This window comes from Eptatretus burgeri, chromosome 13, assembly GCF_056783735.1.
Source record: "Eptatretus burgeri isolate ZD-2024b chromosome 13, Ebu_testis_v1, whole genome shotgun sequence".
Taxonomy (NCBI): domain Eukaryota; kingdom Metazoa; phylum Chordata; class Myxini; order Myxiniformes; family Myxinidae; genus Eptatretus; species Eptatretus burgeri.
Genome location: NC_140973.1, coordinates 41076436 through 41103161, shown reverse-complemented (window position 1 = coordinate 41103161; position 26726 = coordinate 41076436). Strand labels below are relative to the sequence as shown.

At 44.8% G+C, this 26726-nt stretch overlaps 1 protein-coding gene across 2 annotated transcripts in view; it reads right to left on the bottom strand.

The window, feature by feature from the left end:
• Window positions 1–21626: 21626 nt before the first annotated feature.
• Window positions 21627–26726, bottom strand: part of LOC147014285 (CLIP-associating protein 1-like) — a 236650-nt gene continuing 231550 nt past the window's right edge. For both annotated transcript variants that reach the window (XM_085852150.1, XM_085852149.1), the window contains exon 38: window positions 21627–22159. The gene's annotated coding sequence lies outside the window, so the exon portion shown is untranslated. The remainder of the gene's footprint in view (window positions 22160–26726) is intronic.

Sequence of the window (26726 nt, the reverse complement as noted above, 5' to 3'; positions counted from 1 at the left end):
ACAAGCTACCAGAGGTCCATCAGCGGGGAAGCACAGTCCACCCAGTTCACACCTTGGAAACAATAGGCAAAACTCAGGTCAGTGTTGACCGTTGATAGACACCACCTCTTCTATACATGAGCCAATAAAGAAGAATTATCTTACCCTTTTCAGGTGTCCAACAGTCAAATTGAAAACCAAGCAGACAGCACAGATCTCAACTGCTGAAGAATGATGTTGCCCTCTTCTCTCGGCGATATATCATGATGCGGCACAGAGATGGAGATGCCCTAACAACTCCAAGCATGAGAATCACCCATCTCTTTCACACAATAAAGATATGCCAAGGAATAAAATATGAAAAAAAAACTCTTTCTACTTTGCTGATTGAAACAGATTAATCAGGTGAAACCTCCAGGAATCATTGACATCAAAGTCCTACATGGTGAGACAGCATTCCCTTTCATCCAACAACGTTGCAACATTTGGTGAATTTGCAAGTGATGTCTTTTGTTACCCACATCATGAAGAAATTGATGAAGTCCAAAAGAGTTGTCATATGGGATGCTTGTCACCAGCATTGCATCAAAGAGTCTGTTCGAGAGAAAGAACAAAAAAAAAGAGGAAAGGGCATTCGGAGGAAGGTTGCAGATCAGAACAAAATCCGTGGAAACTGGTTTGAGTTTGTCTGTGACCCCTCAAACAAGCAGGAACTGCATTTTTCTCTGACAAGATTAGCAACACAGATTGATAAACAGGTTATTATAACACCTGGTCAACAAGTGAGATCGTCAGTGGATCTGACCACGAAACTTATACCAGAACACTTCACCTGCAAATGCCTTGAATAATGATTCTCCCAAATGCCTCGTTCACACTGTGGATACTGATCCTGTGATTGATTGGCAAGGTCTACCGTCTAACCTTGTGCTCCACTGCAGACATTTCAGTAGCTTTTGGCACAGGAAAGGATTTCACTTTCCTTCATATATCAATGCGATATGTCATGCTCTGCGGAAGACAAATCCCTGGCCTTGCTCTTTTCCCAAAAGATTCACAAGCTGTGACACTGCATCAGCTTTCTATGGGAAAGGAAAAAAGCTCGCATGGCAGGTGTGGAAATTTTATCCGAAGGTGACAGGTAGGCGTTCACCTTGTCGCAACGAATTCCTTTGCTCCAGTCAATTTTGATGCCAACACCTGGAACACTTCACTGTCCTTGTCTATGACAGGATCAGCTATCGAAGCTCTTTAAATGAGGCTCACAAAGAGATGTTCTGTCAAAATAACAAAGCGATAGAAAACATTCCATCCATTAAAGATGCCTTGTTGCAGCATGATGTGGACCAGGCTGGAATCTGGACCACGTGAATTGACCCAGCAACAAACACCCTCGCTGGAGGGATGGGGTTGGATTCTGGAGAAAGATTGCCAATCTTGGCATCCTGTATGGACAATACTACCAATGGCCTCCAAAGCCTGTCGTGAGCTGGTAAAGTGAGGCAGCTGGGTGAGATGTGCCTGTAGGAAGGCTGGATGGAGATGCACTGAGCTTTGCAGCTATAACTGTGACAAGTGGACTTCTATGAGGGATTGCTTGTCCCATGAATATTTTGAAATTACGAAATTAAAACTTTTAACCAGTTGGTGGTTTCCTTTTTTCCCCTCATTATTATTATTTTTTCTACTGAATTTTGAATAACCAATTCAGGCTTTGTTTGTAATATTTAGAAACACCCTCTCCTTTTGAAAGCATTGGCAAATCGTCTTTCCCTGTCCCTTGCAAGGTGGGGGCAGAGGAAGAGGTTACCTGGGTATGACCATTTATGCAAAATTTGGTGGCGATTGGGCCAGCCCTGTTGTTTTTCAATCATTAGTAAATGTGCACACATACATCGAGAGAATTGTCTTTAATAGTGGCAAATACAACGTGGGGGAGAGGGGATGGCAACGGGGGGGTCGGTGGGGGGGGGGGCTAATGGTAACGGGGAGTCGTCGCCATCGCCATCCCCCACCTCCCCCCCTTTACCTTGTCGCCTTATCTTGTCATTCACAAGCTGTACAAGGCATGGGACAACATGTCCTCTCTCTCAGGGATCCAGAAAAGGATTCCAAAGAGAAATGGTTTGAACTGTATAGTTTGTGCTCTTTGCGAACACAATTTGTTGAAAAAAAAAATGCTGAAATGTGTGAATGTTTGAATGAATGTTTAAATTAATGTTGCAAATGGTCTCGATTTTCTGACTTTCTCGATATGAGCGACAACAATAAATCTTAACCAGATATATTAAAGGATGATAAAAAGGAAATCCTTTTTCATCGACGAAATGCTACAGTCTATACATGAGCACCAGTAACGCAGCTCAGTTCCAGAATTCTGGCGAATTATTTCAGGAGCCCTGGCACGCACGGACCTACACCCAGGTTGTCCTACATCGAGGACTTGCATCATCTTTCAAGGCCAGCACACTTTTGGTATTGATGGCAGTTTTCAACAATATATCAGGAGGGACTTGTGGAAGATGATGGCCAAATCTAACCCTCTTATCGATGTAAACTTACTGTGCTACACACTTAATTTCATCAAAATGGCTGGCAGGATGACCCAGAGGTACGCACTCTGATCTCTGAGCAATTTTTCCTGGGTTTGAATCTCGGCCCAGCTATAAACTGTCATGTCATCAATGTGTGCCATCCTTCAGATGAGCGTTAAAATGAGAATCCCATGTGCCATCTCAATTAGTTGGTGGACGTTTGAGATCCAACGGTGTTCTTCATAAAGAGTACACAAGGTGTCGCTAGCACGGCACCACGAATAAATTACAAATTCCTGCCCTAACCTACAAGGAGCACTACACTACCCCTCGTAACCACCTCCTTTCTATTGTCTCCTTCAGCTGCTCCTAATAGCTGAGTCGAGCTTGAATCAATCGAGGAGCCCAACGCTTTGGAAGCTCTGATGTTAAGTGGTCGTGACCAAAACTGCACAAAATAATCTCGATGTGGCCTCATTAAATTTTATATAATGTTGAAAACGCCTCTTTTGATATATAATTGATCCCCCTCCAAATACAACCTAAAACCCTATTTACTTTACCTGCAGCGCTGGCATTGTCCTGTCTGCTTATCCACCCACCCCGTATAAATTAACACCCCCAGATGCTTCTCCTGTGTGACGGTCCAAAATTTCCCCTTGCATTATCTACCTTCCATATTCATTATGCTTACCTATCCCCAGCACCTTACACTTGCTCAGGTTAAATTGCATCTCTCAATCTTTTGCCCAATCTTTGTAAGTATCAACACTTTCCTGAATCTGATCACCACTCCCTCTTCTGTCCACCTTACCTCCAAGCTTTGTATCATCTTCCAATTTGGAAAGCTTACTCTTCACCCCACTTTCCAAATTGTTGATGCAAATTATCTACACTAATATATATCAGTGTGAGTGTCTCCTCCATAACTCCAAAACCATGAAACCTCACAGCCTGAAACTTTGCATGCAAACTAATAAAACTCCAATAAAGTGCATGACTGAAAATTGGCTGTTTGGCTTCATTAAAACACAACCTTTGAAGATAATTAACGGACTTATTTAATTATTTCCTTTATCAGACGCTTCCACGGCCACCTCACTCTCCCTTGAGGAGCATCTACTGTTACCTCGCTGGGGTCTTCATTTGCCCTTTTTTTGGCCTGCTCAACCATGCCTCGACTCGGAACAGGCTGCAACGATTTCTTAATGATAAAGTTTTTTTTTTCACTCTCTCATATCGAATGCCTGTTCATCAGAACTACGATTCGCTGTGTACATCGCTTTTGTGAGTGCTCCACTTTTCAAATTAGGAGCTTGGAGCAATTTCATCCATTGTGTGATGCATTTTTCCACGATCTACTCTCACGGACTAATTAAAGTGTATAAATCAAAATATTATTTCGGTTTAGAGGATCGGATATCGTCCGGATGAAATAAGTGTTGAAATCTGGAGTGAAATCTGATATTATTAAAAAAATAATGAGTCATAACTAAGCCGATATACATAATTATTTACTTTAAGCAAGCAAGGCTATGGTCCCTCCTTCTCAGTCTCTGCACAAGAAAATGTGACATTTCCACAGCATTAAACTTGTGTTTTTCTACTGTTTGGAGAATTATATCGAGTGAACAAAAGATTTAGGAATGTGCCAAAATTAATCAGCTTCATTGACCAATATGATTTAATGCATTCACTGATAGACCAAGCACTCTGTCCCCCAGAGCGTCTGCCAGATCTGTGTCTATATTTTCGGAGGTTTTGTGAGGTGCTCTGTAGGGAATCAAACAAATCTGGTGAAAAACACGTTTTAAAATAAAGTTATAACGTTTGCTCGGACCACGAACTGATGTACCACGTGCCATGAGCACAGACGAGCAGGTAACGTCGTGGATTATCCGCAATGTTTATTTCACAGGTGATTAAACTTTGCGATGTCTCCAACCTTATGTTCAATGTTCAACATTAAACAACAACCCTTTTGTGGATAAAGTCATTATTTGAATGAATCCATTTCATTTATTTAACTGCTGCGGGTGTGGTGGCTTTAAAGTTAAAGGGATCCTAAATGGCAGGGATCTTCACTATTTTTTAAGAGGAGGCGACTTTTGCCGATAAGATATCAGTGCGAGAGCCGCTACACAGCCTGCAGGACTCCGTAACAGCTGTTATTAGGCCCTGCCCCCCGTGTATTCTATACTATTCTGAATCCATCAATTTTTTGAATCCTCTCTCTACTGTCCCATCTTTAAACCCATTTCGTATTCCATCTATCGATTTACTTTGACCATTTAAACGCTTTCATTAACCAACTTTGAATGACTTCCATTTCATGGTCACAACAAACACAAAGTACATCAAATCATTGGATGTACATTCTGCAAACTGAAATGAAACAATCTGAGCTGTGTCACGTGATTGGGTTTTCATATATCATGCCTCGCCCGCTAGGGGTGGGAAGAGTGTGCTTCTGGTCGCGCAATAAAGCGGAGTAGATGGTGGCCCGCGTGCTTCTTGCGTCCCACCGCACCTGGTACACTAGTTGGCTGACGAGGATGGTTGAATACAGACTTGTGCCCGTTTTCGACGGGGACGACTTCGAATTGTTTTCGGAGCAATTGGAATGCTATTTCCACGCGAACGATGTGGTCGACGAGAACAAGCAAAAGTCGATCTTGCTCGCTTCGCTTTCGCCGGAGCATTATCGGCTGCTGGGTGATTTAGTGGCACCGAACAGGCCCTGGGATGACGGGCTGGCGTTTCGGGACATTGTGGAGAAAATGAAAGCACACATGGCGCCGGAGAAGTCGTTGCAGCTCGCTCGATTCCAGTTCGATCGCCTCTCGGAAGGGGCAGAGGAACGCGTCGCTGATTTTGTGGCGCGGATTAAGCATTCTTCCGTGGCCTGCAAGTTCCCGGCGGGGGAGTGGTCAGCTCGGCTCAGAGATCGTTTTATTGCTGGTTTACAAGATGCGAAAATGGTTTCAGCGGTTATACGGCTGAAGGATGAAGCCATTACATTCGACTCGGCGGTCAGCACGGCTACAGCGGTCGAGCAGACTCGCAGGGATGTTCGAGCCATCACCGGCCACGCGGGGTCGCGAGCACCCCAGGACGCGCGCACGACCTTCGATGCGGGTCGGACGTCGCCACGCGGCCGCGCGTGCGGAGAGGTGACCCCGCGGACATGCTTGGGATGTGGAGGTCGACACCTGCGCCGTGCATGCCCGTATAAAGGCAACGTGTGTTTGAATTGTCACAAGGTGGGTCATTTGGCGCGTGTGTGCCGTGGGGCGTCGGCCACCGTTAAAGTCGTGGACGGCGATGTGCGAGGCGACTCGGGGCGGAACCAGCGGCCGTTGTTGAGCCTGTTTTCAATTGGCCCGGCGACGGCGCGCCCGATGACGGTGGAAGTCGAAGTGAACGAAACGCCGATCACGTTCCAGGTCGATACGGGAGCAGCGGTGTCGCTCATCGGCGAACAGACCGCGCGTAGACTCAACGGCTTGAAGCTTATCAGGTCAAACCTCACGCTGTTCACGTACACCCGCGAGAAGATAACGCCAGTCGGGATGGCAGACGTGTCTGTGCGGTACCAAGGCCAGGTCGCCACGCTTCGGGTTTACGTCGTACGGGGGAGGGGGCCGTCTCTCCTCGGCCGAGATTGGATGACCCGCATCAGGCTAGACTGGGCCGCAGTTAACCTTGTGCAACCCGTGCCGAGCCAGTGGGAGGAGCAGTTGGAGGAGATTCTTCAAAGACATCAAGGGTTGTTTAGCGACGACCTTGGAAAACTCAAGGGCATGGAGGCGAAACTCTTCTTGAAGGAGGGGGTGGTTCCTCGGTTTTGTAAACCGCGTCCGGTGCCGTATGCCCTGCGGGACAAGGTCAAGGGTGAACTGGAAAGGCTGGAGGCCTGTGGAGTGATCGAACGGGTGTCGTGCTCGGATTGGGCCACCCCGGTTGTCACGGTGCTGAAACGGAATGGAGACGTCCGATTGTGCGGGGACTTCAAATCCACGGTTAACACGGGGCTCAGCGTGGAGCAATATCCACTGCCGTCAATCGATGAAATATATGCGCGATTGGCGGGGAGTCAATACTTCACGAAGCTAGACCTGCGTGATGCATATTTTCACCTGCCGATGGATCCCGGGAGTAGCGAGCTTTTAACAATCAACACGTGTCAAGGACTCTATCGATATACCCGACTCTGTTTTGGGATTGCTTCGGCCCCAGCTTTGTGGCAGAAAGCTATGGATCAGGTTTGCATTGGCCTGCCCGCTCAGACCTACCTGGACGATGTGCTCATTGCGGGGAAAACGGCGGACGAGCATCTTGCGAACATTGCCCGAGTGCTGACAAAGCTAGAAGCGTGCGGCCTGCGCTTAAACAGGGACAAGTGCGCGTTCTTCAAGCAGCGATTGGAATACCTCGGGCACATCATCACGCCGGAGGGGCTGTTGAAAGGTCCTCGGAAGGTGGAGGCGATTCAGCGCATGCCACCGCCTCGCGACAAGACGCAGCTGCGCTCGTTCATTGGCATGGCCCAGTATTACCAAAGGTTCGTGCGCGGGCTCAGCTCACAACTTGCGCCGTTAACGCGGTTGCTCAAGAAGGACGAGCGCTGGGCTTGGGGGCCTGCACATCAGGCGTCGTTCGACCGCGTCAAGCGGCTGCTCACAGAGGATACGGTCCTCGTGCACTACGAGCCTGCGCGTCCGCTCCTATTGGCATGCGACAGCTCTGCATATGGCAACGGGGCAGTGTTCTCCCACAGGATGGACGATGGTTCCGAGCGGCCTGTTTGTTTTGCATCCCGGACCCTGTCCACAGCAGAGCGTGGATATGCCCAGATTGAGCGTGAGGCTCTCAGCCTCGTCTGGGGTGTGCGGAGGTTTCATCAATATCTGCTGGGGCGGCATTTCACTTTACAGACGGATCAAAAACCGCTTCAATTCATCCTGAGACCCGAACGCGGCGTGCCGGTGGTAGCAGCCGCGCGAATACAGCGGTGGTGTCTGTTTCTGGGTGCTTACGATTATGATATTCAGTTCCGAAGCACCGAGAAGCATGCTAACTGCGACGGGCTCTCACGCTTACCGTGTGCGGAGGGTCCAGCTGCGTCTGAGTTGGGCGACCGGGTCGATGTGTTCGCGCTGGACCAGGTCCAAAGCGGGCCGGTCACGGCCAGGCAGGTCGCGGTGGAATCGGCTCGTGATCCGGTGCTTGCCCGTGTCGTCCAGGCGATTTCTACGGGGAATTGGAGCGATCTGCCTTCGACACCGGCATTTCAACCTTTCACGTCACGCGCAGCGGAGCTGTCGTTGGTCCAACGGTGCATAATGTGGGGAATGAGGACGGTGATTCCACCGAGGTTCAGGCAGCGGTGTTTGGAAGAACTGCATGTCAGTCACCTTGGCATCGTGAAGACCAAGAGTCTTGCTCGTAGCCTGTTGTGGTGGCCGGGGTTGGACAAAGACATTGAGCAGTTGGTTAAGCGTTGCGCCACGTGCCAGACAGATGCTGATAACCCGCGTCGAGCTTCGGGTCTCTGGCCTGTGCCAGACCGAGCTTGGCAGAGGGTCCATGTAGATTTTGCGGGACCGGTTAATGGCAAGATGTTTTTGATTGTGATTGATGCATTCTCTAAATGGCCGGAGGTTGTATAGTAGTAATGCAGCATACTTCAGCAAACATTACAGTAGAGAAGCTGCGGACGATCTTTGCTAATAAAGGGTTGCCGGAGATCCTGGTCTCTGATAATGGTCCGCAGTTCATCGCGGGGGTATTTGATGAGTTTATGCGCCAGAATGGTATTCGACATTGACGTGGATTTCTACCCTCGAACCGCGTTGTGATCGAAAGGATTCTTTAGATTGTTGAGGGATCTTGACCTCCTCGAGGATTCAACATCTAGCCGACTCAGTGTTGCATGTATCGGGATAAAATAAACCACAGAAGTCCAGTAATAATCAATGTCCACAAGGAGTTCTTTCTTCTGTACCATTTATTTGCTGTCCCTCAGATCATCCTCCCCTCCCCATATATCCATTCCATTTTATAAGCAGAGAGGGCTTTTGATCGCAAGAACAGAATGCACAGCTTATCAGCCTGGTCACCTTGTACTTGCAGAAAACCCAAGCAATGTCCAAAGTGTCAAAGAAAGACAAGATTATAAGTAGGTGGTAGGCCTTAACAACTAAATAGTAGAACAGTAGAGGAAAAACACAAACACTTTGACCAACTCAGACTGAGGCAAAGGTTTCTTGTCTAGAGAGTAATAATTTCCCCAACACTCCCCCCTTGTTGCCTAAAAAGGCAACACTAGTTAAGTTTAACGATATATATTTTCTCTTCACTTGGAAATACATTCTCTCTTGCGTTTGAGTGTGCCCATTTTCTTGGGTAGTCACATCCCCCCTTTTCCCCATCGTAGAGCTCAGTCCCTTAGCCTTTCCTGTCCCGCAAGCCAGGTGGCTTCATGTGGTTGTACAGCTTCGGACCTGGTTGAGGTTCCGGTAGGCCCCTAGGCCGATAGAAGATAAGGCTACCCGTTGGGCTGCACAGCTGATTTTCGACAACCTATTTCGGGAACAAAGCAGATGAGCAAGAGTGGATTGACAATTCCCGTGAATATTGAATACATTCATTTGCGCTACTTATGGATTTCCAAGTTCAGGTTCTATCTCAAAAGAGTCGTAGGACTCAGTCTCAAAACCAGGGTATGAGGGCGGTGCTTGGGCCACCATCACCTTTTTAGCAGTATTCCTCTTTAGACAAGAAACAATCAATGCCGGCATTGTAATTGTTGCACATCTAACAAGCACCACTGCAATGATGATCCACAATAACCCAATGGAAATCCAATGCAATAGGGTAGCTCCCCAGCCTCCAAAAATCCCTTCAAACCAGGAATAAAGCCCATCTTTCGTAAAATAATTGTGATACTTGGCTCCTTCTTGTTTAATCTTGTCAGCTATGTTTGTGATTTTCTCCGAGTTATCAGGGATATAAGTACAACACTCAGAGTTAATTACAGCACACGTTCCTCCTTGAGCCGCGAGAATGAGGTCGAGCGCAACTCGGTTTTGCATTGAAACTGCACGTAGGGCGACGACCTCCGAGTTGATATCAACCATGCCTAGAGCAGTTTTATTTGCCAATAATTCAAGCGAAGCAGCTAACTCTGCCAATCCCACAGACGTTTGTCCAACACCGTAGTGAGGGATTAAAATCATGAAGAACAGTTCAGTTGACGTGAAACCCCGTTTACCCCGTTTCAAATGCTCAAAAGGTGACTTAGATAACAGGCGCATATGTGGCAAAATGAATGACAAGAAACAAGATCCACTCCAATTAACTGGAAGCCATGGGTATGCTCGATTTCCACACACGAAATAGGTATTATTTAAAGCGACTTGTGGTCCCATCGTATGATTTTCATAAACATAATGACTGCATTCAGAATTCCCTAATCTTCTTTCTCCCCATGCCTCTTGTACCAAGCATAGTTCGGGTTTTTCTGTTGCCCGTTCAACCATAAAATGTGGAGGCATTTTACTTAAATTAAAATTTGGCCAAAACCAGTTACTGAAATTTCGTTGTCGGAGGCAATTTCCATTTCCATTGGTAACGATGTGGTCGTCAAGGTTATTATCTTGTTTATCCCAGTTTCTTTCCTTTGCCCAGTACCCACACCATTCACTCAGATTAAATGGTATAGCCAGAAGCGGTATCCCAGTAACTGCTGAATGAGGTATCTTAGTACAAACCCAGCAATTGGTTTTATTAAAAGCTTTCGCGTGTTTACGAGATACGAGAAAGAATAAGTGTTTATTCCATGTGGTGAACCCACTCTGCTCGTTAAGCTTCTTCGGTCTCTGAATGCCCTAGGCTTAGTTTGGTGGGTAGTCTGACAGGCCCATCTCCAAAGAACATGCAAATAACGTTGATCACAGACAGTACTTATCGGTTTAACAGACCAAGTACACATTGCACCACCTGCATTTAGTAGTACAAATAATCCTGCAATGGAAAGAATCATTAAAGTTATCAGGAAGCAATGTTCTCCTTGGGTTCTTTTCTGCCGTGTGCCAGTTTGCAGTGTGTGGCATGGATCCATGTTGCTCTTCTTTTACACTTCACAGCTGTATGGGTAGTTAGCAGTATTTGAAATGGCCCACACCAACGTGCCTGAAGAGAGTTCTTCCGTTTGTAAATTTTCACGTAAACAAAGTCTCCGGGTTTGAAGTTGTGATGATCAGATGTGGCTGGTTCTGGCAGAGCTTGTTTCACCTGTGCATAAAAAGTTCTTACAGCATGATTCAGAGAGATACAGAACGTAAGCAACGTGTCGTCCATTTGCTGCACGTTCATGTCTTTTATAGTCAAAGGAGGTGAGTTCGGTAATCTCATTGGTCTTCCCATCAGAATCTCATGCGGAGATAAGCCAGTGTTTCGATTTGCGGTAGATCTCATAGTCATGAGAGCAATTGGCAGAGCATCTGGCCATTTTAATCCAGTTTGTTCACAAATCTTGGCCAGTTTATTCTTTAGGAATCCATTTTGCCTCTCTACTGCCCCCGCAGATTTCGGACGATGCGGGCAGTCGAAATGTTGCTTGATTTGCAATACGCGACACAATTCTTTCACCACTTCGGCTGTGAAATGAGTACCTTGGTCACTGGAGATCCTACAAGGTATTCCAAACCTACAGATGAAATCCTTCATCAACAGTTTAACCACAGTAATGGCATCTGCTTTCCGACAAGGGTAAGCCTCAACCCATTTGGTGAACAAATCGACGATGACTAACGCAAATTCAAAACCGCAGCATTTTGGTAACTGGACAAAAATCCATCTGGATATGAACAAAAGGTCCGAATGGAATTGGATGACCCCCTGGGGCCATCTCCACCCCCCTTGCTGGGTTATGTTTTTGGCAAATATGACATGTCCTACAATACTGTTCTGCAATTGGACTAAACCCCGGGGCAAACCACTGTCTCCCAATTGAAGCACTCATGCCCCCTTTGCTAGTATGCCCGGCCCCATGTGCCAATCGGGCGAGCCAAGGTAATAGAGCTCTTGGTGCCACCACACGACCATCAGATGATCTCCATAATTTGGATTCATTTTCGAATTCACATCCAGCCAGTATCCACAAATCTCGTTCTTTAGCACTAACAGCTGTCTTATCTGCAGTGTTTATATCGTCAATGGTCGGTGTTGCCTCTTGTCTCAATACACATTGTGATATTAAAAGAGCTCTGGTGTGGGCAGCAGATTTTGCAGCTGCATCTGCCCTGGCATTTCCCCGTGAGACGTCATCAGATCTCCCAGTGTGGGCGTCACATTTTACCACTGCAATTTGGTGAGGCAGAAGTATTGCTTCCAGCAGATTCGCAATCCATGTTCCATTCCTCACCTGCGTACCTGATGATGTTATAAAACCCCTTTTGCGCCAGAGTGCTCCGAATTCGTGTACAGCACCAAAGGCATAGCCGGAGTCAGTGTAGAATGTCACTATTTGGCCTTTGGCTAAATGGCATGCACGAGTGAGGGCGAACAGTTCTGCCTGCTGCGCGGAACAGCTCTCAGCCAATCTCCCGCTTTCGATTACTTCGTGATCAGAGCAAACGGCGTAGCCTGTTAATAAATATCCATCAGGTGCACGCGTTGATGAGCCGTCGACATATAGAACCAATTCAGAATTTTGGATTGGTGTGTCTCTCAAGTCAGGACGGGGTTGACACGTGTGGGCGATTATCTCTTCACAATTGTGAGGATCACCATCTTGTACTCCTGGCAACAAACTAGCAGGATTCAGCGGTGCGCATCTCCTAATCGTAATGTTCATGGGTGCTGTGAGTGAGAGTTCGTATGTTGTTGCTCTTGAAGCCAACAAATGTTGTGTTTTCGTTTTTAACAATACAGCTGTCACTGCATGCGGTACCAGGAGAACCAAAGTGTTTCCCGCGACGAGCACTTCTGTCGCCTGCACCGCGAGCGAAGCGGCTGCTACTGCCTTGAGACAAGGGGGGAATCCTTGCGCTACCGGATCCAATTTAGTACTATAATATGCAACAGGCCGTAATTTATTTCCGTGCTTCTGTGTCAGCACAGATTGTGTGAATCCCTGTCTCTCACATGCGTACAAATGGAAAGGTTTTTCATAGTTTGGTAAACCCAGAGCGGGAGCCGAAGAAAGAGCCTGTTTTAACGTTACAAAAGCCTTGTCTGCATTTTGTGTCCATGCAAGTGGGCTGGGTGCGTTTGCCGAACCAATGTCCACCAGGGGGCGCACTAAGGCCGCATAATCTGGTATCCACTGTCTGCAATAGCCGGTCATTCCGAGGAAAGACCTCATCTGTTTAGCAGTAGTTGGCTTGGGCAGGTTTAATATTGCCGCTATACGTTCAGGGGAGATGCGTCTTGTATCTCCCTTCAGAATATGCCCCAAATATTTCACTTCTTCTTGGCAAAATTGCAATTTAGCTCTCGATGCTTTGTGTCCTTTCCTGGCTAAGGCCCTCAACAATGTCAATGTATCTCGTTCGCATGCCTCTTTTGACGCTGAACAGATCAGCAGGTCGTCAACATATTGAATCAGTGTGGATCCACAAGGGAAAACTACATCATCCAAGTCGTCTTTGAGGGCCCTCGAGAATAATGTTGGACTTTCACAATACCCCTGGGGCAATACAGTCCAAGTGTATTGCTTTCCCTGGTAGGTGAATGCAAACAGAAACTGTACTTCTTGGGCTATTGGTATACTAAAAAAAGCTGAACAAAGATCCACAACACTAAAATAGGTAGTGTTACTTGGGATGCTTGATAGAATGGTAGTTGGATTTGCAATTACAGGAAAAGCTGGAATTACCGCATCATTCACTGCCCTCAAATCCTGTACGAATCTCCACGTTGGCTTTCCAGGTTTTCTCACAGGTAAGATCGGTGTATTACATTGACTAACAGTGGGAATAATTATCCCTTGTTTCAATAGCGCTTCCACTACAGGAGCAATTCCTACCTCTGCTTCTGGAGACAAAGGGTATTGCGGTTTTCGAGGCAGTTTCTTTTTTGGATCTATAGTGATCTTGATTGGATTCATACTTTTAATTTGGCCGACATCGTTGGCATGTGTTGCCCACAGACAAGTCGGGACTTGTTCGAGTATTTCAGGTAATTTTCCTGACCCATTTAATTCTGAGAGATCAACCACCTCGAACACAGCTTTTGCTGATCCTTGACATTCTGTCCAACAGAATCCCTGTTCCCCGATCTTCCAAAGTCCGTTTACTTGGCTCGATTCCATCAAAGTCGCTTGTGATGCTTTTTTCAAAGAGGTTACCATGTGACCAATGTCCGTTTCTTGGTAACCTTCTGCAATCGCTAAAGTAACATGTGGTGTCACACTGGACGGTTGGTTCCACAATTTTAATTGTTCCTGCGTCAGATGCACCTCCAGGCCAATTCCTTGCTTCCCAATCCAAATTGTTCCCAACACGAAGTCAAAGGTCTGGTGTAATTTCGAGAGTGTTTCACTCGCATAGACGTTATCTTTTCCCTTGATGTTGCAATCTGCAATGCAATGTAGTCGAGTCTGTAAGTACCGTCTGTCCATGCCGTGTTTACTCACCCAATCGAGCACCTCGGGTACGTTTCTCTCCAAATGTGATAAATATTCCTGCAAATGGTTGAATGCTTCACAATTAATCACAGTCCATTGAAATACAAGATTTTCTGTATTTTCCTGTAATAAATTCATCATAGTTATGTGTGATTCGTGAGGTATTTCTAAATATACACCATCAGGGGTACGCTTAATTGAACAATTCAGCTTGCATAACAGATCTCTCCCCAACAGATTAATTGGTGTATCAGTTGCCATCAAAAATGCATGGTTTGCAGACAATGGTCCAATTTCCACCCGGAGCTGCTCTGTCAGTGGAATCGTACTAGCAACTCCTGACATTCCCACTACTTTTACTCGTTCTCGCGATAACGGGGCGTCTGGGAAATCACTCCTTCTGAGCGCAGATTTGGTCGCTCCTGTGTCGACTAAGAAAGGAATCTCTTGGCCTTCAATTTTCAAAGTCAATTTCGGTTCGTCACATGGTTTCAAAGTCAGGAAGGGTAACTCAGACGAAGTCGCTTCTTTTCTTTGTCATAAAACGAATGGGTTTTGGGTTTGAAATGAACCTTGAGATGGAGGAGGAAGAAATGAGGGTGGAGGAGGAGGGAACGAGGCTGGAGGAGGAGGAGGAGGGAATTCGGTTTGAGGTGCAGTGGGTTGAAATGAACCAGCTTGCTCAAACTGTGTTCCCCATCTTTCCTGCTGTCTATAATATGGATTTTCATTCACTGGAGGCGTGGAGTGTCTGCGAGTTTCATCTCTGTATTGTGCCGCTGGTCTCTGTTCTACCGGTTCATACGAACTATAAGTTCGACTGTTTCTACGATTTCGGCATTCATTAGCCCAGTGTCCTTGTTTTCCGCATGTATAACAGAAATCTCTGCGCTGGTCTCTGTATTTTGGTCTCTGACGGTAATTGGTTTGCCCTCGGTTTTGTGCACTATATCTCACATTCCTTTCCCCGGGGCATTCGCCTTGACCTTGAACCTGGGATAGTATTAATGTTGATTCGTTTTCCTCGTCAGAACGATGTTTCAACAATGAATTACAATGCGTTACATATTCCATCAAGTCTTTCACTTCCTTTAATTCCCAACCAATACATACTCGCTTTATTTCATTTTGTAATTTGGCCGTCAAACCATTAAGGTATACATGAGCAAATGGTACCCCCTCTTCTTTCAGTCCAGAGTGACATTGGTATACACCCCGAAAACGCTCTAAGAACTCCAATGGGTCCTCGCCAGCGCGTTGCCTGCACATCTGTATTTTTGCCCAGTCGGTCTTAAGTGTTACCACCTCTGTGACAGCGTCAATGAGGGTGTCAATATGTTCTTTGAGCTCCTCCCTGTCTCCAGGAGCTTCATCTGGCCATGCAGCGACCTGTTTCAATTGTCGGAGCAACCCCTCTGGTACCACTAATTTTAATAATATTTCCATGTCCATATATGTTGGCTGATGGCATGCCACCACCACGCGTAGTTCCGCCTGAAATTTTTTTGGGTTCTCCCGTATCTTCGTCATCTCATTTACGATGGCTCTTAATTCAGAGCCCCACGGACGATATATCGCTTGTACCTCCCTTGCACCCGGGTAATCTCGCAATGGAAACGCGCCAATGAGTGCCTCATCATCTCCGTCCTTCGCGGTCTCCGGCATTATTTTTTTTGATCGAGTTTGTATTTTACCCTTGTCAGCAAGAGGAACTTTATTTTTGCTTTGTGTTCTTGTTTCTTTCTTAATTACTCGCCTGGCTCCCCGTTGAGCCTCTCCTTGCCCTGTGGCATCATCTCCCTCTGTCTCTCCCGCTTCTTCGTCCTCGAGCGGTTGTGCTATCGGAACTGTGCACTCTGGCCATGTTTCTGAGTCTTCTTCTTCATCCTCAAATCTGACAGCCACTGCTCGCTGTCTCTTGGTTTTATTTTCAAGTCTCACCGGCATTTGCTTCGTTAATTGGTCTAGCTGACCCTTCAGGTTTAACAACCGTGCCTTTTCGTCTCTGTCATGACATTCCTTCATCCAATTTATATAAACGCTCCAGTTCACCTGCTTCTGGACCTTTTTGTCACTATTTTTCACTTCCAGTACTTTTCTTAAATTGTCTAAACACTCGTGATCGAACGTTCCATTCTCAGGGAAGGGTAATCGACTATTTTTGGTCCAATTGCACCATTTCCCCATGTCTCTCACAGCTTCAGGCCCATACTTATCAAACATAATTCTTGCACATGTACCTCTCCGTGGTTTTTGAATACAATTTGCCTCGGTATACACAATTTCCTTCCTTTTACAATTTCTATTTCCCATCTCTAAAATCACACAAATCACAACCACTAAATTCACTCTAAAATCACAGAATAAAATAAATCGCACCCTCGGAGAACCCTCCCTGCTTACCTTCGCTCAAGCACTTGTCGTTCCTCCAGGCACTGCCTCCGGCAGATTAAGCACCTCCGGTCACGAGCACCGCACAACGCCGATTCGAATCCGAGTCACGGCACCAACTGACGTGGATTTCTACCCTCGAACCACGTCGTGATCGAAAGGATTCTTTAGATTGTTGAGGGATCTTGACCTCCTCGAGGATTCAACGTCTAGCCGACTCAGTGTTGCATGTATCGGGATAAAATAAACCACAGAAGTCCAGTAATAATCAATGTCCACAAGGAGTTCTTTCTTCTGTACCATTTATTTGCTGTCCCTCAGATCATCCTCCCCTCCCCATATATCCATTCCATTTTATAAGCAGAGAGGGCTTTTGATCGCAAGAACAGAATGCACAGCTTATCAGCCCGGTCACCTTGTACTTGCAGTAAACCCAAGCAATGTCCAAAGTGTCAAAGAAAGACAAGATTATAAGTAGGTGATAGGCCTTAACAACTAAATAGTAGAACAGTAGAGGAAAAACACAAACACTTTGACCTACTCAGACTGAGGCAAAGGTTTCTTGTCTAGAGAGTAATAATTTCCCCAACACTATCTAAGGTCCGCACCGTATCATCCTGAGACGAATGGCCAAGCTGAGTCGTTTGTCAAGATGTTGAAGCGGGCTTTGCGCAGGGGGGGTGTTGCACCTGTGCAGGCGGTGGTCGATGTCTTTTTGCTCCATTACAGGAATGCAGTTCATCCTGTCACGGGTGATTCGCCGGCCATTCGTCTCTATGGACGGGCTTTGCGGTCCAGGCTGGATTTGCTACGACCTGGAGGGTCGGGGAGTGAGGCGATGTCGCGTCCGACGCGGCTGCGCAGCTTCGAGGTGGGGCAGCGGGTAATGGTGCGCGATTATTTCCACGGTTCCAAATGGGTGCCGGCGGTGGTCTCTGTGGTGCTGGGGCCGGCGAATTGCATGGTGCGGACTGATGGTGGGGATGTGTGGAAGCGGCACGTGGACCAGATGCATGATCGCTGAAATGAAACAATCTACTCTTGGAATCGATTGAACCGACTGACCTTTTGTGACCATCTATTCGTATTCCATCTATCGATTTACTTTGACCATTTAAACGCTTTCATTAACCAACTTTGAATGACTTCCATTTCATGGTCACAACAAACACAAAGTACATCAAATCATTGGATGTACATTCTGCAAACTGAAATGAAACAATCTACTCTTGGAATCGATTGAACCGACTGACCTTTTGTGACCCATCCATATGCATAATTAATGCAAGTCCAAATCGCATGCCATTGAAATGCAAGGTCCTAAATCAGACGACGTCATTTAAACATGTATTTGGATCACAAAAGCACCAAAATGTTATTTCACAAATCCACTGCAGTTTTTAGGAGCTGCAATTTAAAATGCCATCCAACAACTCACTCAACTCTGACTCATTTCCACAGATGACCCTGCATTCTTTGCTGATAGCCCTTCCATGTTTTTCTCAGATATGAAGCCTTAAAAAAAAAAGTTAACAGAAGGTAGTTGGGATTATCAAGTTGCTAACAATGATATTTCTAAATCGGTTGCACCAATGGTGTAACATCTAAGTCCACTGATAGGCCGGATCTGGATTCAGACAGTAACCAGAATTTGATAATTTTGTCTGTGTCACTCCTGTCATGCCGGAGTAATATGTCGATGTAACCTGGGGATTTAAATCACCTCGTGTTTCTTTTTTCCATCAGTATTAACTATTAATAATTTTAAAGTAGACAGCAGGGATAAACAAATACCGTTTTATCCTTTCCTGATTACCACTGGGAATATAATGGCAAAACACCACAAAAAAAAGGGAATCCTTACACTAAGGTATAAACTCCAGTGTCACCACCACTGTTGTCATGGTTCCTGCATGGTATGCTCACTTGCAGGCACCTGCCGACACATTCACCTTCATACATCTGCCTGCAGCAAATTCATTTTATTTTACAATGTACTTTAATATATTTCACAGAAAGGGCGACCTGCATTTGTCTGCTCCAAAATGCGGTGCCCCCCCCCCCAACAATACTTACCCTGTCGACTCATTCAGCGCCGCGTTCAAATCCATAACACACGAGGGAAGCTGTTTTAAAGTGTGCTGGTGGTTTGACTTGCACCAAAGTGCTCACTTCACCAACCACACTCAATATCACGAGCTTTTACCATCAATTTTAAATCTTTCTCCTCGTGCTAAAGAGCACATGACATACCCACCCCTCTGTAAATTTGAAGTGAGGAGACATTGGCTTCTTAATCAAAGGAAGCACACTGTCCAATAAATTTTAATGAAGTTCCGATATCATCCAGCCAGAAACTGCTGCCCTGGCACTCCACACGCAGGGCACTAAACATCCCGAGATGTATCCCACCAAGCACAGGCAAGCGAGCCATCACTGGCACACTGATCAACCATAAATTCCTGCCACAATCAATTTCCAAAACCCAAACCAGCAACCAAATGCAACCGATGATGCAACCAAAGCTGACACAACCCACCTATCCACATTGATATCACAATAGCTTTGTTATACTCAAAGAATTGTCGTTCTGATATCTTGAGTCCGTATGCATCAGCAATCAAGAGATAAAATCAAGCAATATCTTTAGCTTCGACATTCAGTTAATTTTCTTATTTCATTTCATTTCTCACTTCAAAACAGCTTTGTCTGCAATCAATTTCTCTCAAGCAAGTCAGACACAAGATGCTTAACCCCTCTCTTCCCATATCAGGCAAACCCACACAGCCAGGCAAGACAAATACATTTAAGATGTTATTATTATTTTGTAACATCATATAGGGGAACAAATAAATCCTCCAAACCAAACTAAAACCATATATTCTCTTACAATAGGGTCTTCCAATCGGTACCTGCCAACTCCAACTATTCCTCCATTGCATTTAGCATGTTGACTCTCCCAATCAATCACATCCAAGCCATTCCATGAAAGCATGAGACAGGCATATTAATTTCATTCTGGCCAATCTGCTCATGCATATGGCATATGTAATTTGAAGATGGAAATACCTTCTAATCATATCACACAGGAGGCGTACATTTTACAACCTTCCTCCACCGAAATGCCAACCAAGATAAACACACACATTCTCTTTATCTGGTCCTGGAAATGCTCTTGGTGGCATTTGTTTCACACTTTCATCATTAAAATTACACGCAATGCTTCATTTCCATCCTTTGGAGTGAATCATAGACCCAGCAGTCACGTCGCGATGTCACAGGGCTATCAATTAGCCCTTCGCTGTCCCCACTTGTCGATGCCTCCCCTGACTGTGAATTGTCCCGACAACTCTACCTTTACAAATACACAGCCAGGCACAGATCGTGCACTCTTCTGGGGGGCTCTGTGTCCTGCACACCAAGTTTCATGGGGCCATTGTGGATTCCAAATTCATGGTAATTCTCCCACACTCGAGACCAGAACACATCTGCATTTTCTTGTCTTTTAAAATATTCAGTGGCATTTGGGTTATAACATCACTAATTATACTCTAAGCTTTGTCAAGATGATGTTTACACATTCCATTTCTTCTCTGACATTCATCACTCCCTATCACAAACACTTTTCAATTTACCTCCTTGGCAGTTTTCTTATTGTGCTATCTACTTTCCAATTCCTTTCTAAAACTTATAATTCACTCTTTGTGGATGTGTTTGTTTCTCTCTGGGGGTTCAAAACTGCGAAAGTGTGTGTGTGTGTGTGCGTGCGTGCGTGCGTGCGTGCGTGCGTGTTTTGTTCATAAAGCAAAACATTCTCTCTGCTGACTCCCCCATATATATCTCTCTCCCTCCCCCCTTTCCCTCTCTCTTTTTTGTTCCATCCTTGCTCTACCACCCTTCCCAATACAATGCAGCACCCTCCTCCTACACCTCTCTCTGTCTCTCTTTCACAGTGTGTTTGTCTCTGGATGGTGTTTGTCTTTGGACAGTTTTTCTCCGGACGTGTCCTGGCAGTATTTATGCCCGGGCGGTGTTTTTGCCTCCGGATGCACCCGGGCGGTGTTTGTCTCAGGACGCGCCCGGGCGGTGTTTGTCTCCGGACGCGCCCGGGTGGTGTTTGTCTCCGGACGCGCCCGGGTGGTGTTTGTCTCCGGACGCATCCGGGCGGTGTTTGTCTCCGGACGCGTACGGGCGGTGTTTGTCTCCGGACGCCGCTGGGCGGTGTTTGTCTCCGGACGCATCCGTTTGGTGTTTGTGTCTGAACGTGTCCGGGCGGTGTTTATGTCCGGACGGGAGTTTGTCTCTGGACGTGTCCGGACGGGAGTTTGTCCCTGGACGTGTCCGGACGGTGTTTATAGTAGAATGACCGGTACAAAATTGATTTCAGACATTATTTTGTTTCCATCTTCGCTGTTATTCTATGCATTGTGATGTGTCCGGGCGGTGTTTGTGATGAAACAGAAGCATTGTGATGAAACAGTATGAATTGTAATTAAGGGTCCACCGCACATCTTCGTTGCCGTCCCTTCCCCCAACACTCCTCACTCCACCTCCCTCCTCACTCTCCCATCCCGCCTAACTCTCCCTTTCTCCTCACTCCCCCCTCCTCTTTCTTTCCCTATCCACCTCTTCACTCTCTCCCCCACCACCTCCTCATTCTCCCCCTCCTTCTCTCTCCCCCACCACTTCCTCACTCTCACACCTCTCTCCTCCCCCACCCCTCTCTTTCTCTACCCTCTCATTTTCTCTCCTCCCCCCACCCCCCTGCAGTATTCCCGTCAGCAAAGTGACGGGTGGTATTTGCTCGTGAATAATAACGGTCCTGGTACTGATCCCTGAGGTACAACTTTGAGGTTGTCTTTTGAAGATATTTTCTGTCCATTTCTCAGTTTCTGCACCAATATGAATTAACACTCATTGAAGAAGACATTATCTTCTTCTTTTGATAATCTTATACTTTTGATAAGTACTTTGAACAATCATTGCTTCAGCATCACTCCTTTGTGGTGGACCAGACTTATTTATCAATTCTTGCACGTCACACTCATCTTCATGCTCCTACAACAAGAAAGGACCAAACCACAGAGTTATTAAACACGAAGTATTTTATTATTATTATGTACAATAGTAAGATAACAGTGACCAAGGAAGCAGGTGCTTACTCGTTAAGATATGTAAAAAGCTGCAGTATTATCCAGGATTTATAATCACAATGAACAGGAGACTCCAATCTCAATAATAAAAAAACAATTGCTGCACAACATGACATTCCAAACTCTTGTGGCCTCGACTTTCATTCCTCCTAATTAGTAAAGGTATTGCAATGAAGACCACTTTAGCAATATTGTTCTACACAAGCATACATCGTGTTAGCTGAATCTGCAGAACCAGGTACAAATATTATCAACCAGTCAGTGGCCTGACACATCATTAAAAATTAAATCCAAAAAGGCAGGATTTGCACGAATGGGAACGGAACATAAAGTGATCTTTCGGTACCATGTTTGCTCCAGTGTACTTTCTCCATTTCATAAGGTATCTCCACTGATGGTGATGCCAGCAAATAACCAACGTGGGTTGGAGGGCAAAAATGTGTTTTGATTTCCAAACACAAGACGATCTGGGGGTGTCAGAAAGAAGGTTAAGATTTTTAATGAACCAACAAATCACCAACCACGTTCTTTGAAAATTTATCAATTAAATTGTGCAGTAAAAGATTATTTTTTTTTGTCAATCATTCCATCACAGTTAACAATTCAAAAAAATGAAGAAATAAAAATTGAACAGGGTTGACTTGAAAATGAGGATAATCAATTTGCATTGTATCGAAAGGAAAACAACACTATATAATAAATACAATTATTAGTAGAATGATAAATCAGTGAAACTCGAGGGCTTTTAACATTTCATTGTATTTTTCACATCCTTAAATGGTGCCAAGAACAGATGGTACAGAAACCTTAAGTCATCTTTGGTGAGCAGAGTAGGAGTTGACACCACATTGAGCAGTTAGTGCTTCTGTCTCTTAACAGAAAGTTCAAAATAAAGGTGAATACTTATTGTTTGCTTCTTGCATAACGTTAAAAAATATTTTTTTTTTGTATACACTGTCGAGGCTCATATGAGAGCTAACACATAGAACGTACAACAAGGGGGGCAGTAAACAAGAGGGGTGGGAGAGGGAAGGAAAAAACAGTGTGGAACAGAGACATGAGGAGATCTGTGGAAGGCAGAGGGGCAGGTTTCACAGGATAAACAAGATGGACACAACAGGGACTTTCAGGAAGGAAAGCAGGGAACTTGAAGGAGGTGGATTTGGGGTGGATTCGCAGGGGATTGGGGGGTGTGGGGTGGTAGAAATTATTAGAGTTTGGGGTGGATTAGTTTTGTGTAAACTTGATAAATTTCTCCTTTACAAAAAATAAATAAAAAATATTGAGCATGTCAATATCACCAGTTTGTTCTTGAGAATGTTTTGTTATGTCAAGCATAACTCAAGCCAGTTCAAAATCACCATATACAGTACATTATTATTACAAATATCTCAAAGATATTGACATAATCAGCTAATGAGAGAATATCCATTTAAACAAATAAGTCATAATAGTCATATATATATATATATATATATATATATATATATATATATATATATATATATATATATATATATATATATATATAATTTATTATTATTTCAAAAGAGTTCCAAACATGTTATGCATGTTCATAATCTTCATTGCTCACAGAAGTTTTAATTTTGTTGAAGAAGTTTGATTTAGGAGGAAGATTATGTGAATTAAACTTTTCCAATGAATCCATATAATCAGAGAAGTGTACGCACACCTTTTCTTGTGTCATTCAATATTTTCAAAATTGAAAGTTTTGATATTATCTAAATCAGATAACAAACTGTACAGTAGACATAAACTTAAAGGAATCTGATAAGAGTTCCTAGGTTTGGATTTGACTTTGTGAAGGAAAAGAAGATATATAAATAACCTGGTGTTTTTGATAATTATTTTGTGGTGAAAAGATACTGATATAAAGTTTGGATTTTAAAAAGTCAAATTACAACTATTATGTGCAACTCCTTGATCAGTTACAGTCTCTATCTTTTGACTAATCCTGAACGAAACTATAACCCAGACTTGTATGACATTTCTTATTCAAATTAAAATACAGCATTGAATATCTTGTTCTGTCATTATGATTGGCCAGAACCCGCCATACACTTGCTGATACGACACAAGACCGTTGGCGATGAATCTTGTACAACGCCGTTTTGTCGCAGAGTGCCACACTCTACGCAGCTGTCAATGACAATATTGTCAATATTTTAGACAAGCAAATACAACCTGTCGCTTCGCCAACGGGTCAATAAAGTGGGGGGCGGGGGGTGGGGGAGGGAAAAAGAGAGTGAGAGTGAGTGAGTGAGTGAGTGAGTGAGAAAGAGAGAAAGAGAGAAAGAGAGAAAGGGAGAAAGGGAGAAAGGGAGAAAGGGAGAAAGGGAGAAAGGGAGAAAGGGAGAAAGAGAGAAAGAGAGAAAGAGAGAAAGAGAGAAAGAGAGAGAGAGAAAGAGAGAGAAAGAGAGAAAGAGAGAAAGAGAGAGAAAGAGAGAAAGAGAGAAAGAAAGAGAGAAAGAAAGAGAGAAAGAGAGAAAGAAAGAGAGAAAGAGAGAAAGAGAGAAAGAAAGAGAGAAAGAGAGAAAGAGAGAGGTGGGAGAAAGAGAGAAAGAGAGAAAGAGAGAGAGGTGTGGGGTGACAGGGGGAAGGGGAGGCAGAGAGGATGAGAAGAAAGGGGAGTTAGGGCGGAGATGGGGAGAGCAGCACCTCACCAAACGTTGCTATTCACTGCAGGAGGGAGGGGTGCGTGTGAGAGACAGACTATTACCAATACTTGTTTGACATTTCTTATTCAAAATAAATATAAATATATATATATATATACTCTTCCGGTTAAAAGTTTTAGAACACACGTATTTTTCCAGTTTTAACTGAAATTTAAGCAGTTCAAGCCCAATGAATAACCTGAAATGGTACAAAGTTAAGTGGTAAACAGCCAGAGGTTAAAAAAAGTTGAGGTTACCAAAAACTGAAAAATAATGTAAATTTCAGAGTTGTTTAAAAAGGCCCTGTTCAGGGAACAAGTAATGGGTTAGCAACTGCAGCTGTTCTGCAGCAATGGAAGTAAATTAAGCCTTGAAAGTTGATGCAAACAATTCCTTCAGGTGTCCCAACTTTTGTTGATTAGTGACAAACCCTCTGTCTGTATAAAAGCAGTATTGGAACAGACTGCTGCTACACCCTCTGAAGCATTATTTGGACAATATTACACTGCAAGAAGCAGTATATTGGTTCACGAAAAAATATTTTAACGAAAAAAAAATGTGACCACTATATTCGTGTATGTCTGCATGTCTGCATGTCTGCATGTCTGCATGTCTGCATGTCTGCATGTCTGCATGTCTGCATGTCTGCATGTCTGCATGTATGTATGTATGTATGTATGTATGTCTGTATGTATGTCTGTCTGTATGTATGTATGTCTGTCTGTATGTATGTATGTATGTCTGTCTGTCTGTCTGTCCCGAGCATAGCTCTGTGGGTTTTGATCCGATCCTGATAAAATTTTGGTGGGAGGTTTATATCATGATCTAGTTGTGTTTTCCTGAAAATGGGCGTGGTGCGGCCATTTTGGACAGAGCCACGCCCAAAAAACATGTGTTTTTAGGGGGTAGCCGATTTCAATTTGCATCTACTCCTTGGGGGTTTGTCGAATTTGACAGGGGTTTCGGTATTTGGTTAGCCTAATTGCACCTGCATAGCCCCACGGAGCTCGATTTTTCATTTTCGTCCCAAGGTCAAGGTCACAAGGTCATGAACTGAGAAAATTGCGAATTTTGACGTAAAAAATTATCTTCTCCGAGGGGTTTGTCGAATCTGGCAGGGGTTTCGGTGTTTGGTTAGCCCAATGGCACCTGCATAGCCCCACAGAGCTCGATTTTTCATTTTCGTCCCAAGGTCAAGGCAACAAGGTCACGAACTTAGAAAATTGCTAATTTTGTTTTTAGGGGGTAGCCGATTTCAATTTACATCTTCTCCTAGGGGGTTTGTCAAATCTGGCAGGGGTTTCATTATTTGGTTCGCCCAATGGCACCTGCATAGCCCCACGGAGCTCGATTTTTCATTCTCGTCCCAAGGTCAAGGTTACAAGGTGACAAACTTAGAAAACTGCGAATTTTGACATAAAAATCCATCTTCTCCGAGGGGTTTGTCGAATCTGGCAGGGGTTTCGGTATTTGGTTAGCCCAATGGCACCTGCATAGCCCCATGGAGCTCGATTTTTCATTCTCGTCCCAAGGTCAAGGTTACAAGGTGACAAACTTAGAAAACTGCGATTTTTGACATAAAAATCCATCTTTTCCGAGGGGTTTGTCGAATCTGGCAGGGATTTCAGTATTTGGTTAGCCCAATGGCACCTGCATAGCCCCATGGAGCTCAATTTTTCATTTTCGTCCCAAGGTCAAGGTCACAAGGTCAAGATCTATATATATATATATATATATATATATATATATATATATATATACATATACATATACATATACATGTATATGCGACACTTTAAGCGACCCGTTCCGTACTATCGGGATAACCGAGCGGTGTTATCGTCAACCTCGACGGTTCCGATTAATTATTGGGCGTATTTAGCCCCTACCAACCCTTTACGTGAAGTAAGATGGAGATTCAATTAGAGAAAAGACGAAGCGAAACGGGAAAACAGTTCAACATAAAGCACATTTATTCCGCGGCAAACGGAAAGCACACATATACAATTATGCACAAAAAGCAAATGTAAAAGTAACACGACAATTCTGCACAAAAAGCAAATGCAACAAAAGAGACACAATGCAGATCTACTACCGACTACGCGAGCACACGGCAACACTTACACAGTTTTACTTCACAGACGGCGCCGACAACACATATACTCCAAAGCAAAAGAAAAAGGGGCCACCCTCAACGATAAGGGGGCAGACGGGCCTGGGGCCGAGACCGCGTCGAGCCTACCCGTCTGGTGATGAGCCGCAAAATGGCGGCGGCGCCCCGACTCCGCGGGCCTCGCTGGCACTCCTGGAATGGGGTGGGAACGGGGCCCCCTTCTCACACTATCTCAGCGCGGGG